Source organism: Argiope bruennichi, chromosome 6 (genome assembly GCF_947563725.1).
Source record: "Argiope bruennichi chromosome 6, qqArgBrue1.1, whole genome shotgun sequence".
Taxonomy (NCBI): domain Eukaryota; kingdom Metazoa; phylum Arthropoda; class Arachnida; order Araneae; family Araneidae; genus Argiope; species Argiope bruennichi.
Window position 1 is genome coordinate 103,143,740 of NC_079156.1, and position 13,950 is coordinate 103,157,689.

Consider the following 13,950-nt stretch of genomic DNA (forward strand, 5'->3'; position numbering starts at 1 on the left):
ACAAAGAGGCTCACAATGGTTGATGTAACAATCGATTAAAAGAGTTAAGCATGGTGGCAATTCCGTAAACAATGTAGAAACAGACATTTAAAATATTGGTGCAAAACCTTTCTAATGAAACAAAAAAGAATTCACCAATTGTTTTCATTCTATTTTTCTTTTTCTCATTTTCCCATGATGAAATCGTTTTAATTTAAGTTACTGTAGGATATTCATATTTTAATCCAATATTCTTAGAAATGAAATATCATTATTCCAATATTCTTTAGAAATGAAAATGTAAATACAAGCTATACGTTTCGGTTTTATTTATACTTGTAAAGGAACTGTTTGTACGTATGTATACATTGGCCATCGGCCTAGAGCACCCAAATTCTTCAATAATTCCCAATTCTTCAATTCTTCCTAATGTCTTAGAAGATGAGAGCGTGTGTCTCGAAGCATTTTTTTATTTTCATTAATTAAATATTAAACGAGGTTATGGCAATTTCCTACAATAACTTCCAGAAATATTATTTCATAAAACTTATTCAAAAAATTGAATTTTAATGTTATTATTTTAATTACCTTAAACTGTGTTCTGAATCACTAAACTGGAAGTGTGGTAAAATATACTTTTTCTGGTGCGTCATCTATTATTGTGGCTCTATTTTTTCAAGAATTTCGCCAAAATTTTCTAGATAAATAGAGTTAATACATTTTCTTCTTTTTTTTTTATAGACATTGATTACTTTATTGCAATTTATTTGTTTTATTAATATATATAAATATCATTAATATTTTTTAAACTGTCAGCATTGCTTTTCTCATCGTTTCATGCTATTTTTCCTTCTCCACCGAACGCTTGCAATCACGAAACTGCTTTTATTCATTTTTGCTTTTTTTTTTATTGCGGTTAATTCCCTTTTATGGTCAAACATAACAAGGAGGTGAAAAATATTTTTCTCCATCACTATTTAGTATTGTTGAACATTATTTCAAACATCCCGCAAAAATTCCTCAAATAAATATATTTGATATATTTTAGTTGTTATTATTATTTTATAAGTCCCTTTTATTCATCTGGACGCTTGCGATAATTTTTTTTTTTTTCATTGTCTCTTCGTTAATGCGGTTGTTTCACTTTTAAATTCAAATGATTCAGAAACCAAAATATAATACTATCTGAAATATTTCGTTAAAATTCTTGAAATAAATGCAGTTAATTTTTTTAGTTGTCATTACTAATTGTCTCATTATTAAATTTTAGTCATCTGGACACTTTTATTTTTTGTTTGTTGCCTGTTTGTAATTATGATTGTGTCGTTTTTAAATTCAAGCATATAAAGATTTAGTTTTGTTTAGCTTAGTTATATTACGTCCCGTTTTAAAGCAACACTAGGGCTATTTTGGGACGAACCTCGTAATTCTGAACCGAGGTCAGATGATGAGGATGACAGCTGAGCTATCATCCCCTCTCTCCACACTTGAGGGAAGATGTTTGGCTCGGTCGGTTTTAACGTGTACCAGACCTGCTTACACGACGGCTCTTCGATGGAATCGGGTCACGAACCTGAAGCCTTCCAGTTCCGAGGCCGAGACCTTACCACCAGGCCGCCAAGGCCCTCACACATATAAAGAAACAAAAGTAAACAAATAAATAAAATATCTATCTGATTTTTTTAAATTTATTAAATTTTTTAAATAAATGCAGCCAACATTTCTTAGTTGTCAGTGTCTTGTTAATCTATTTTATTAATTTCGATACATACAATCTATTTTTATTCATTTTCTCTTTGTTTTATGCGGTTGCTTCATTTTTAAATTCAAATGTATTGGGAAGCGAAATAATAATAAAAGGATTTGAAATATTTATTTAAAATTTCCCAAATAAATATTATAATATTTTTCTTTGTCTTTTTTTATTGGTTGCGTAATTGACCTTTATTTTTCTCCTCATTTAAACACTTGCAGTTTTGAAACATTTTTTTTTCCCCTTCGGCTAGTTATATCGAATGAGAAGAAATTAAAAAATCATTGTTCCAAAATGTATACTTCAATATACAATTTACTTTGCCACATTAAAAACGTAAAAACAACAATAATTTTAATTTCCTAATATTTGCAGATATGTTTTGAAGTACCAATTATCAAGGCAAGGCTTTTTGTTGTTGCTGTTGTTGCTGTTGTTGGGATATGAGATAGAGTAAAGAATTGTTTTATAATATTCTCATTTAAACATCATCAGCAGCAGCCCAGATTCATTTGCAACCATTATAATGGCAAAATACTTCATTCATGTGATGCGATATGGCTACGCTTATATGTAGTTTTTGGCGTTGAAAAAGTCTGATATTTCTTGCAAAAAGAGATCTCTTACGAAGAATATGTGAACTATGATACCGATATTATGATTTTGTTGATTATAACTGTTGAATTATTAAAAACAAACTCTCTGAAACCATTTTAAGCGATAATAAAAATATTTATGATGAAGTTAATTCACCTTCCTTTAAAGACGCGATGAATTCCACTGAAAAACTTCGAACTTGCATTGTGTGTCGAAACATTAATGTAACAAAACATACTAAATCCATTCATGATACTGAATTTAAGACTCGCACACAAGCAGAAAATCTGATAACAGATTATTATTTTTTTAATTAAATGTCCACCTGCCTATACTTAATTTAGATTAAAAAAGGATGTACAATTCATATGCAAGATATGCAATTAAATATGATTTTTTTCACTTTCATGATAAAGGTTTTGTGATATGTTTAATGCAATGTGATTAATGTTTCATTTTTATTTTTATAATAAATTTTAAAATTTATTTATTGTTTTTAATATTAATTAATAATATGCTAGTACTGTTTGCACAAGTTATAAAACTGTTTTTTTAAAAATAAATTTACATTAATACAAAAATTTGTAATGATAACATTGTTTATAAAATTTCTATTACATCGAACTTAAAATAATATACATTAGTTATTATAAATTTTTCTAAATGTATGATTTTTATATTATATAGTTCTTTTTATACATTGTTTTACGACAATCTCTTGGGATGCATATAGACGGTGCGTCACTGTATACATTTATTTGTAAGTCATATTGTACTGATTAACAAATCACGCTTTTAACTAAATCGTGCATCGTGCAGCCTACAAGTTTTTGGCTACACGCTTTTATTTCCATTTATAAGCTTCACATTTTCATTTATAAGCTTCACATTTCCATTTATAAGCTTGCTGTTCTAAAATGCAACAGTGAGTGATTGGAAATCCTTTTTTAAATGTTTTTTAAAATAAATATTTGTAGAAAAGATTGATATATGACAATATCTGTAATAGAATAAGATTTAATTGGGAAGCTTGAGAAGATACCGATATTGTTTCATGAAAAATTCTACCATTAAAAATGCTATTTAAAATATTTTTTTTTCTTTTCATGGTAAAAATATATATTGGTAAAACAGGACTTTTATTTTAACGCAGAATCGTTATAATCTGACTTATGTCATTGAGATATTATTTAATTCATAATGTTGCCATTTCTCACATTCTAATTTAATTTCACACAAAAAAAAATAATTAATCTTTTTTTCTACATTTTTTATGAATTATATGCAGTCAAAACACATTTTTTTTTTGTAAAAATATAAAAAGTAATGCATTTTAGTGTAAAAGCGGATGATTTCAATGCATTAAAGTTTTCATTTCATTTTTAGCAAGTATTATTTTTCATATACCTTCAGTCACCTATTAAAAAAAATTAGCAAAATTATTTGTAGATAATATTTTAAAATCCCATATTCCACTGATAACCTCACAAAGCTGATCCATAGCACCATTGGGTATTTTCCAAAAATGACGCAAAGTGAGCTATCAGAAATTTCCATTACCACATCTAATGTCTTTATCCTCGAACATTTTCATTACAACTGTAATTCCCTTTCGTTTATTTATAACAAATATTGGATTTTCTTTCATGTTATTTATAAAAAAAGGGTTGTAAAATTATTTATATTTTTAACTCACATATCTTGTTCTAGTCCTTCCAAATCATCTTTGGATGCACCAGGAATTCTCCCAAAAAATGACGCATAGCGGACCATCAGAAATATCCACTACATCTAATGTCTTTATTTCCGACCATTTTCACCGCAACTGTAATAGCCTTTCGATGACATATAACGAATATTATTTTTCGTACATGTTAAGTTATTTATAAAAAAAAGGCTTTGTAAAATTATTTAGAGATAATATTTTAAACTCACGTATTCCATTCTAGTTCTTCCAAATCATCTATGGCATCACCAGGAATTCTCCCAAAAAATGATGCATAGCGAACCATCAGAAATTTCCACTACAACATCTAATGTCTTTATCTTCGACCATTTTCACTGCATCTGTAACCATTCCGTGCCCAATCGGGGCACACAAAACACCGTCAGATCTTTCCGCGCTCAAAGTGTTTACCGCGGAAGAAAGTTAAATTTTCGACTTTTTCCTCAGAACATTACGACCTTTGGTTAAGACTTTCGGAATCCTTTTTAGCCCTAGTAGAGCTAGGAACATCAAATCAGTATCAAAATCTTCCACAGTCCTCCCCAAATTGCACCGATATATACCCGGGTCTGATAAGCCCTAAGCTAGGCCCTGGGATATCTCCTAGCTCCGGGCATAATCCCCTCGGCTAAGCCCCTCCGATCCAGAATGTGTCGGCCCAACCGTTGTGATCGGCTGTCTTCTTTTCTTGCGTTGTTTTGTTTTTAACATTTATTACTGGTGGAGCTTCCCTTTCCGGCCGCCAGATGCCGCTGGTGGTAGTCTGAGCATCACTAGGCCTACTACGAGACTTCAGTGACGGGAAATCGGAAGGGGGGTGATGCGGGAGTGACGTCGGCAGCTGTCGGCTGCGACGGGGGTGAGGGGCACGGTGGATTGTAGTAGGATTCCAACGCTGGAAATGTAAGCTTCACCCTTAAGACTATGAGGCTGGGAGAGTAATTTATGAGTTGAGTAAATTAATCTAGAGTTTTTAGGAAGGCGCATTCGTCATGGTTTTTTTTTTTTTTTTTTTTTTTTTTTTGCTGTGTGGTGTAGGATTTAAGTTTTCAGGCACTGAATACGGCTTCCTGCTCCTATGCCGTCACAACAACGCCATTATTTTTGTGTTATTTTTATAAAATGCATTTATAGTAGTTGTTTATTTGTTATTTCGGTGAATTTGTAGCGAAACTAGGACTTAGAGTGCTATATATATATGAAACGGAGCACTCAAATTATTAATTACAAATGGTTGAGGTTTTGTAGTCAGCAATAAACTAGTGGCATCCCCATGCGACGCTATAAACTAAAATACTAGAATAAGTAGTTTTAAAAACTTTTGCTTCGAGAAATTTAAATTAGTACGTTAAAATAGGTGACTCAGTTGATAAGTCTATCGGAAAAAAAAATTTACTTAATGTTTTCAACTTCTAAACACTTTTCTTAAGAGGACCGTGGGCTAGCATTTTCGCTATTATTTATTTATAGTTATGAAATTTTTTATGCATATGTATTATAATATATTACTATATAATAACTTTAATAAACTTCTTAAAACAAAATAAATTATTTTTAAAAAGTTAAAATATATATAATTCTTAATAATTTCAAAATGTTTCAGGTGACGTAATTTTTATTTTTTTCTATTATTTTTCCTTATTATCCTATGTAACATTATTTTGAACAAAACTGGGTACGATTTTATGATTCTAGTTAAGAATTAATTTTTTAGAAATATTTTTTATGTAAACGCATTTAATTTTCATAAGAATTTTTGGGTTTCATGTGTTAAAATTAACTTTTAACTGTTTAAAGAAACTCGTAATATAAAATACACAACCAGTTTTCTTTTAACGTTTAACTGAAATCTTTGTTATAAATATTATGTAATTTCTTCAAAACTTAAGACACTTAGAACATTACAAAATGTTTCAATATAATTTGGACATCATTTGAAAAATATTCTATAAAAATATATATATTCCTCTACGGACTTCAAAAATTCATTTTACTGAACAATATATCCTATAATGCTATTTATAATATAAATTATTTATTTATATTATAAATAGACTATATTTTAATATAAACATATATTTTGATGATGAAACGATAAAAACGAAATTTCGTATTTTCGTCAATTTTTGCTAATTTTAAAGTCGGCTGTCGATTCGTTTCTATGCTAATTTTTTGGAAAATTATTTATATTTGTATTACTTGCATTTTAATGTTATTTCGCAACATTAAATATCATATTTCCACATTCAAAATTTTGGTAAACTCTTCTTTTAAATAACCTCATAAATTAAAATTTGATTGATACTTTTGTTCAAATTCAATAAATAATTTCTTAATAGGTTCTACAGTTCCTGAACTGTAGATTAAACAATATGTTCATTCCTAAAGATTATACAGCTGTTTTGACGTCTTATAATGATAAAAGGGGAAAAAATTCATGTTATTTATCAGTTCAATCCAGTATTTAAAGGTTAGATAGAAATATGGCTTATTTCTTAATTCAAAAATTAGGTAAAATATTTTTTAAATAATCTGCAAAGTTTTGAATGAATCATTTGACAAACTTCCAAACTATAATTTTTTTCTCTTCGTTGAATTTTTTAATTTTTTAAAGTTGGGAAATAGAAATAGAAATAGAAATAGAAATAGGAAAAAATAAATATTTCCGTATTAGAAATTGGAAAAAAAAAGTTAAAACGCGGCAGTAAATAAATACTGTAAAGAATAATTTTACATATTTTTTTTTTAAATTTCATCCTAAACATAACCACATAACCTAAAATAGATTAAAGTGACTATAGTAACGAAAATATTTTATTTGAATGCAAGCACACATATGCGTTCTGAAACTTTAGAAGTGTATCATCGCATTTTTTTTATCATTAATTTTGCTTTTTTAGATGAACCAAAAAAAAAAAGTAAAGATATGAAAATTTTATTTAAACTATCAATTTAAAATCTAATCTTTAAGGTGTATGTACACACTTAAAACTTCGAAAATCGTTCAAAATATCGAATATTTTTTATTGCTTAATAATGTTCTCTGATCCTTTAACTTTCAAACGATATTAAGATGTTGTTATATTTATAGAAATAAATTTTTAATAGCTATTTAAAAGTTAAAATGACAGAAAAAATCTCGCTTTTTTTTATTAATCGTTGGTAAAAAAATTGTTTAAAAAAAACTATATATTTTTATAACTTGATTGAGGCAGACAACATGAAGACTAATATTAGGCGTAATTTCCGACTAGAATTATGTGTCTGTACAAATTAAAGATATCATGTTTCAAAAAATAGGCTAATTAGTTCATTAAATATTATTTAATAATTAGTGTAATATGGTTTTTTTCTCACTGAAATGAGTTTAAACATATATTAATGACCTACTGTGAAAAAACTGGATTTTTAAAGTTAAAATTTAAAAAAAAATCTTCTAGTGTGTAAGTACACCTTAATCTAAATAAATGTTTATATTTTCATACCCATTGTTTTGGAAATTCCAGATTTTAATTTAATGTCTTTTCTGTCATATTGAAATGTTTTCTTAATTTAAGAATCAGGAAAATAGTGATATTGTCTTCGAAAATGCTAAATTTTATAATTAAAATGAATTTAAGGCATTGTAAATAAAATAATGAAGATGCTTTAAAAACTGCAAAAAATCTTAAAGAAATTGATATCCATTTTAGTAACTAATTTTTTCGAAAAGACAGATTTAATATAAAAATTTTACTAAGCTTTTTTACAATATTAAATTATCAATATATTTAAAATAATGAGAAAAACCAAAGAAACAATACCCAAATACCAATTTTTTTCACCAATTAATTTTACCACTTTGCATGTATAATTAACCAATTAAAAATATTTATATTTAAACTGGTGCAGTATAAAGAAAATGAGCAAGAGAATATGCCCGTTATTTGATCTTATTGACAAGCAGACATATGCATAACAATGCAAGCGAAGTGTAAAGATAGTTACATGCTGCCACTGGACTTAGTTACATACTAATTATAAATTTCAAAATCCATGCCCTGTGTAAGCTTGTTGGCTAGAACACAATCGTGAGAAAAGCGAATGGAGAATTAACAGAAAACACCAGAACTGAGCTCGAAAGACCTCTCTTTTCTCTTTTCACACAATACTACATCTCTTAAATTAAGGATGGACTGAATAATAATAATCTCTTAAAATATGGGATTGACCCAAATGAAGATTACGTATAGTTGGTGTGTGTGGGGGGGGGGGGTGGCACTATTATAATTTCGCTTAAGTCGTCGAATATTCTGGAGCCGATCCTATATATAGCAATTCAGATGTTCGTATTCCATTCCGAAGTCCTGTCCTGTTTCAAAATAGTTCGTTAATACAACGGAAACTAAAAACATTTGTCATCAATATATTTCATTTTTTTTTCTAAAATTTATTTTTATATGGTCCCCTTTCATGCAAAACGTCGTTTCTTCCTCTCATTCTTCTGCAAACAAACGAAAGCGAATCTAGAAAAGAAGAAACAAAAATGAAAAATAATAAGAATAAATAAATTACAAAAAAACAATGGGGAGCACTAAAAGTAAAAGGGGGGAGGACGAGAAGAGGAAGAAGGAATCTTCCGTACCGCTTGAAAGAGTGACGGCAAACGATCCGTTAAACCCGGCAGGGCTCTGGATGGAATCAAATTGCCGTATCAATTAGGTTAAAAATTAAGTCATTTCAAGGATTAAGCGCGCAACCGACGCTTATTTTAAGAAGGCGGAGTGACAGATGTTAGTTCTGGTCGTGGTGGCTTATGTCGCCGTCTTAAATTCTGGCGGCTAAGCTTATGCGAAATGATGCGGCCAGGAGAGAGAGCTCGGAATGGGTCCGAAAATTTCACCGCTCCTTGGAGAAGGTAATCGAAAAGCACCGCTGTTTTCCAAGAGGTGATGGAATTCCGGATTGATCCGGTCTATTTCAGATTATAGGAGAGAAGTGTTTCTTTTTAGAAATGCAAGGCACCCATTCTTGGGCTGTTTTTGAAATTGTTCTGTTACTTCGTTGTTTGGGATTAGATTCTAAAACTTTTTGTGGTGAACTAAATGGTTATTTCAATGCAATGTTATAAAATCGTGTCCGTGAAATCGTTAGGGCATAATTAAAAAGCATTTAGATTTTATAATAAATCAATACAGTTAGAGTGAATAGTAATGATAAAAAAAAATTCGACAATGCAAAAATGTTAATAGCCTTTTGGGAAATTCTCGAATGCATTGTCTTACTAGCTTTTCTATGTATTCGAACTAGCTCTTAGATTCTCTTATTTAGAAATACAATTTACCGCCATGTATTTTTAATTTTTTTTTATTTATTTTTTATTATTCTACTATCCGCCTTTGGCGACTAGCCGGTTCGCCAATCTTAATGTTCGTTAAAATTTTAATAATTAAATATTTTATGCAATTCCTACTTCAATAGCTTCTTCATCAAAATATTTTAAAGCTTCACATTTTGATAGTCATATAATAATATTATAAATTATCTCATAATATTATATATAGTCATCTCATAATATTATAAAGGCCTTCAGTCAAAACGTAATATGTATCTCTCTAATTTTCTGTTAGCTCCCGTAAAATTTATGCCTTAAATTAAAGTGGAAAGGATTAATCTGTAATTAATATAATAATATTTTTTCTGAAACAAAGCATTTTTTTATATGATTACTGAAAACAGAGTCACTGAGCGTTTAAACTTTATGGGCACTAAAGAATATCTTTCTTAATTTATGTAATATCACAAGAATTTGTCAACAAAATTTTCTCCGATTCATCATGAGCTGATAAGTAAGTTTTTGATTAATAATTAAAATTCAAAAAAAAGGACCCCAGGTGCACATTCCCGATCTCCAAGGTATACATGTACCAAATTAATGGAAACTGTAGGTCAAACGGTTTGTAGGTGGCGCTCTACAGGCCAACATATACACACATTGAGCTTTATATAAGTATAGATTACATCGATCATGCCAAATTTGTGATATTGTTCTAAAAATCTTGTAATGAAATTCATATATTTTCTTGTTTATTACTTTCTATAAAATTTTAAAATGTTGGTCGTTATTTTTTTTTTTTTGAGAATTTTCTTATTTTTATTTATTTTCTTAACACATAATTAAAGCACATACGTTTGCGTGCGTGTTAGAACTTATGTCTTATTTATTTTCCCTCCACCAAATCTCCGAAATTCATGGAAAATTACTTGTATGCATTGAATTTTTAACGATTGTTTTCTAAAAGATAACATGAGTTACTTCTGAAAGAAATTACCTCGTTTCAAAAGAGTTGATTTTATTTTTTCATCTACCCCCCGGGGGCACCTCGAATGGGTTGGGTACCCGGCACCCGGTATGATGGTTGGATCTCGCTAACCTGGAGGGTACACTAATAGGTGGGGGATTTGATTCCTCCCATCGATGACGGGACGTACTTCCTTCGGGGAGGGCTGAACCGTGGCCAGTGACGGCCCTCAAGGCTCAACCACAGTTCCCGCCAATGTTGCTGTTGCGGCAGTCCGGTCATTCAGTTTTTATGGTTTAAATCTATGTGCCTTCGTGGCGGGTCGGAGAGTTAGATGGCTGACTAATTTTTTCATCTCCGAAATTTTTTTTTGAATTATTAAAATAACTTTAAAAATTATCTTGTTTATTATTTTCCATACTAATTCTTTTTTTTTTTTTTTTTTACTTATTATCACTACTTGGAAGTTTTATATGTTACGAGAGTATCTTTTTATTTCCGTTCATTTTCTTGACAACACATTATTGTATTTTAATATGGTATTGTATTTAGGTTAACATAATGTTTCCCAGTTATGTGTTAAGAAATTCTTTACGTGGTAAAGCAAAGAAAAAAAAGAAAGCTAGTATTATAAAGAATTGATTTAAAAAAAGAGTGACAGACAGCTAGCACATTGTCAAAAATAAATCGTTGCGTTCAGAATATGATAGGTGATACAATCAAACTAGATAATGAAAGAAAAAAAAACTTTAGGCTTAAAGCATCATTAAACTACGATGTAGGTTAAAAATTCGAAATTCCAAGAATTTGAAAGGCAAATTCATCTGAATATATATAAATGTTCAGCAAATATTATATTTTCAGTTTAAATCTATTACTATCTTACATGTGCTTCACCCTCCCTTCCTTTTCAAAGTACAATCAGATTAAAAAAATACAATGATATATTTTTATCAAATAATAAATATAGCAAGTTTCAAATACGGCATGAAACCTCACATGTAAATTAATTTAACATGAACATGCGAATAAAATGCATCCTAAAAACATTAAAAAAAAGAACGAAAGAATAGAACCCAAAAGACGCCGCCCTGGCAAATAGTTCGGGGCGCATTGAACTGGAGAGGTGATTGATAAAACTGTATTAGTTCCGGTTTCTGTCGTATTTTCTGCTTATCAGATAACAGAGACAGGAAATTGACATGGCAGGATAACACAAGATACCTATGTACTCGGCAGGGCAAGGCTGTCTGGAAAATGTCTACAATGTGTTAGCTACCTCATCAGTATTTTTTTAAACCAAATCAGGAAGCTTGAGACGATTTTTTTAAAGCTGCATATGTTTTCTAGGTTATTTTAAAACTAAGATATAAAATTAAAAGTATCATTGTTGCATCATTTAAAATTTGCCACCTCTGGCGACTAGTTAATATTGACTGTGTTTCATTTGAATTAAATTCCTTTCGTATAATTTTATACTTATGATTTCCTCAATAAGCTATTCTTAAGTATCACATTTTGACAGATATTAAAAATATTAAATCAGATACTAAAAACTTAAATATCCGTAAAATGCATTTCTAACTGCACATTGCCTTTTGCAGATATAAACTTTCACTTTCTAACTCCTCATCTAAACTGCGTAGACAATTTGAAATATTGTCTTTCAGCAATGGTAGAAAATCACGTGATTAAATAAATAATGAAAACGATTTGAATTGCAGCGCAATATTTTTGAAAAACCTGCAAAAAATAGATTTAAAAAAATGGACAAAATTCAGGAAAAAATTTTACTTTCATAAAATTGATAGTGAGTGATTTGATTCTAGAATTTTCATTGAGGCACACTTTGAAATTGTCTAATGAAATCTTAAATAGAGATATTCGGAGTTTCATAACTCGATCAGTTTTAGTGGCAAAAGTGCCAAGCTTAGTTAAACTTTATTAACATTGTTTATATATTCACTTTTTAGATAATAAATTATTTACTAACCTCTACTAAAAATAAAGATGAAGCAGAAAGTAAAAATTTGGCAACAATATACTTTAAAAGATACTTTTAAAGATAGAAAGATCCACATCGAAGCGCTTTTTTTGAAAATTTTAATTGAAATTGTTATTAATTTAAAATTAAGTATTACACAAAAAAAATGTATTTTACACCATTTCAAAATTTTTTAAATTGTCTTCTTAATTATACTAATTTAATAATCGCACACATTTTTTTCTGACGTTTGGCAGTTTTTTTTAATTATCTGAATTTCAACAACAGATTACATTGTAGCTCTAAAATTCAAATCGTTTTCATTTTTTCATGAAATATTTAATCGCATGATTTTCTGACTGTTGAAAACTGTCTAAGAAGGATCCTATTTAATGACTATATAGCTTACAAAACGAATAAAACAATGAAACTACGAAAGTTAGAATAACATTTTTTATTCAATAAATTATGATAAAATTTCTACTAAAAATATAACATTTTATATTTGAATTATGAAAATTACTATTTATAACCATTCAGGATGTGAACTTGATAATTCTTTTACTTTTTCGGTTAGGTTATATATATTTTTACTGAATTTCAAATAGATTTCATTTTTAACTAGTCGCCTTTAACTATTCGCCGGAGATACTGCTTACATTTAATTCTTTTAAAATCTAGATATATTTTAAAATCCATGCTATTATCAGCAATTAAAGCCTGATTATTTTAGTTGTCTTACACTTGCTCCTTTTATTACATGGAACTTTCTAATGGAAACATCAGAACTATTATAAACGTAAATATGCGTTTCATCTATTTATTAAGTCTAATAAATAGAATCTAATTATCTAATTTCAAGTTATTAAGTTTGGAAGAAACAATAAAAAGGGAAAAGAATCATTATCATCTGTTGCTCCAGGGTCTATAAATCACAACTTACGGCCATTGACAAAAAATATTATTTCAGGATAAATTTCTAAATATAGATATTAATCATAAATTCAATTAATTTGCAAAATTTTAATTTGAAAATATTGATTTTTAAGATAAATTTCTAAATAAAAAAATATTAATCCTAAATTCAATTGATTTGCAAAGTTTTTATTTGAAAGTATTAATTTTTAAGGTAAATTTCTAAATAAAAAATATTAATCATAAATTCAATTTGGTTTGGTACATTTTGATTAGAAAATATTGATCTTTAAGATAAATTTCTAAATAAAAAATATTAATCATAAATTCAATTGATTTGCAAAGTTTTTATTTGAAAATATTGATTTTTAAGGTAAATTTTTAAATAAAAAAATATTAATCATAAATTCAATTTGGTTTGGTAAATTTTGATTAGAAAATATTGATTATTTAGATAAATTTTTAAATACAAAAATATTAATCATAAATTCAATAGATTCGCCAAATTTTATGAGGAAAAAAAAAGTGTCATTGCTCGAATTTCTTACTTTTTACACGCAATTTAGATCATTTTCTGTAACGAATTTTATCTAACAACAGTCAACAAAATAAATTTCAAGTTAAAGAATAGAATGAAATTTATGGATCTCAAAATAGTAAAAATTGCTCGACTCCTATTTAAATCTAAAACGTAAGTTTGCGAACATTCTAAATT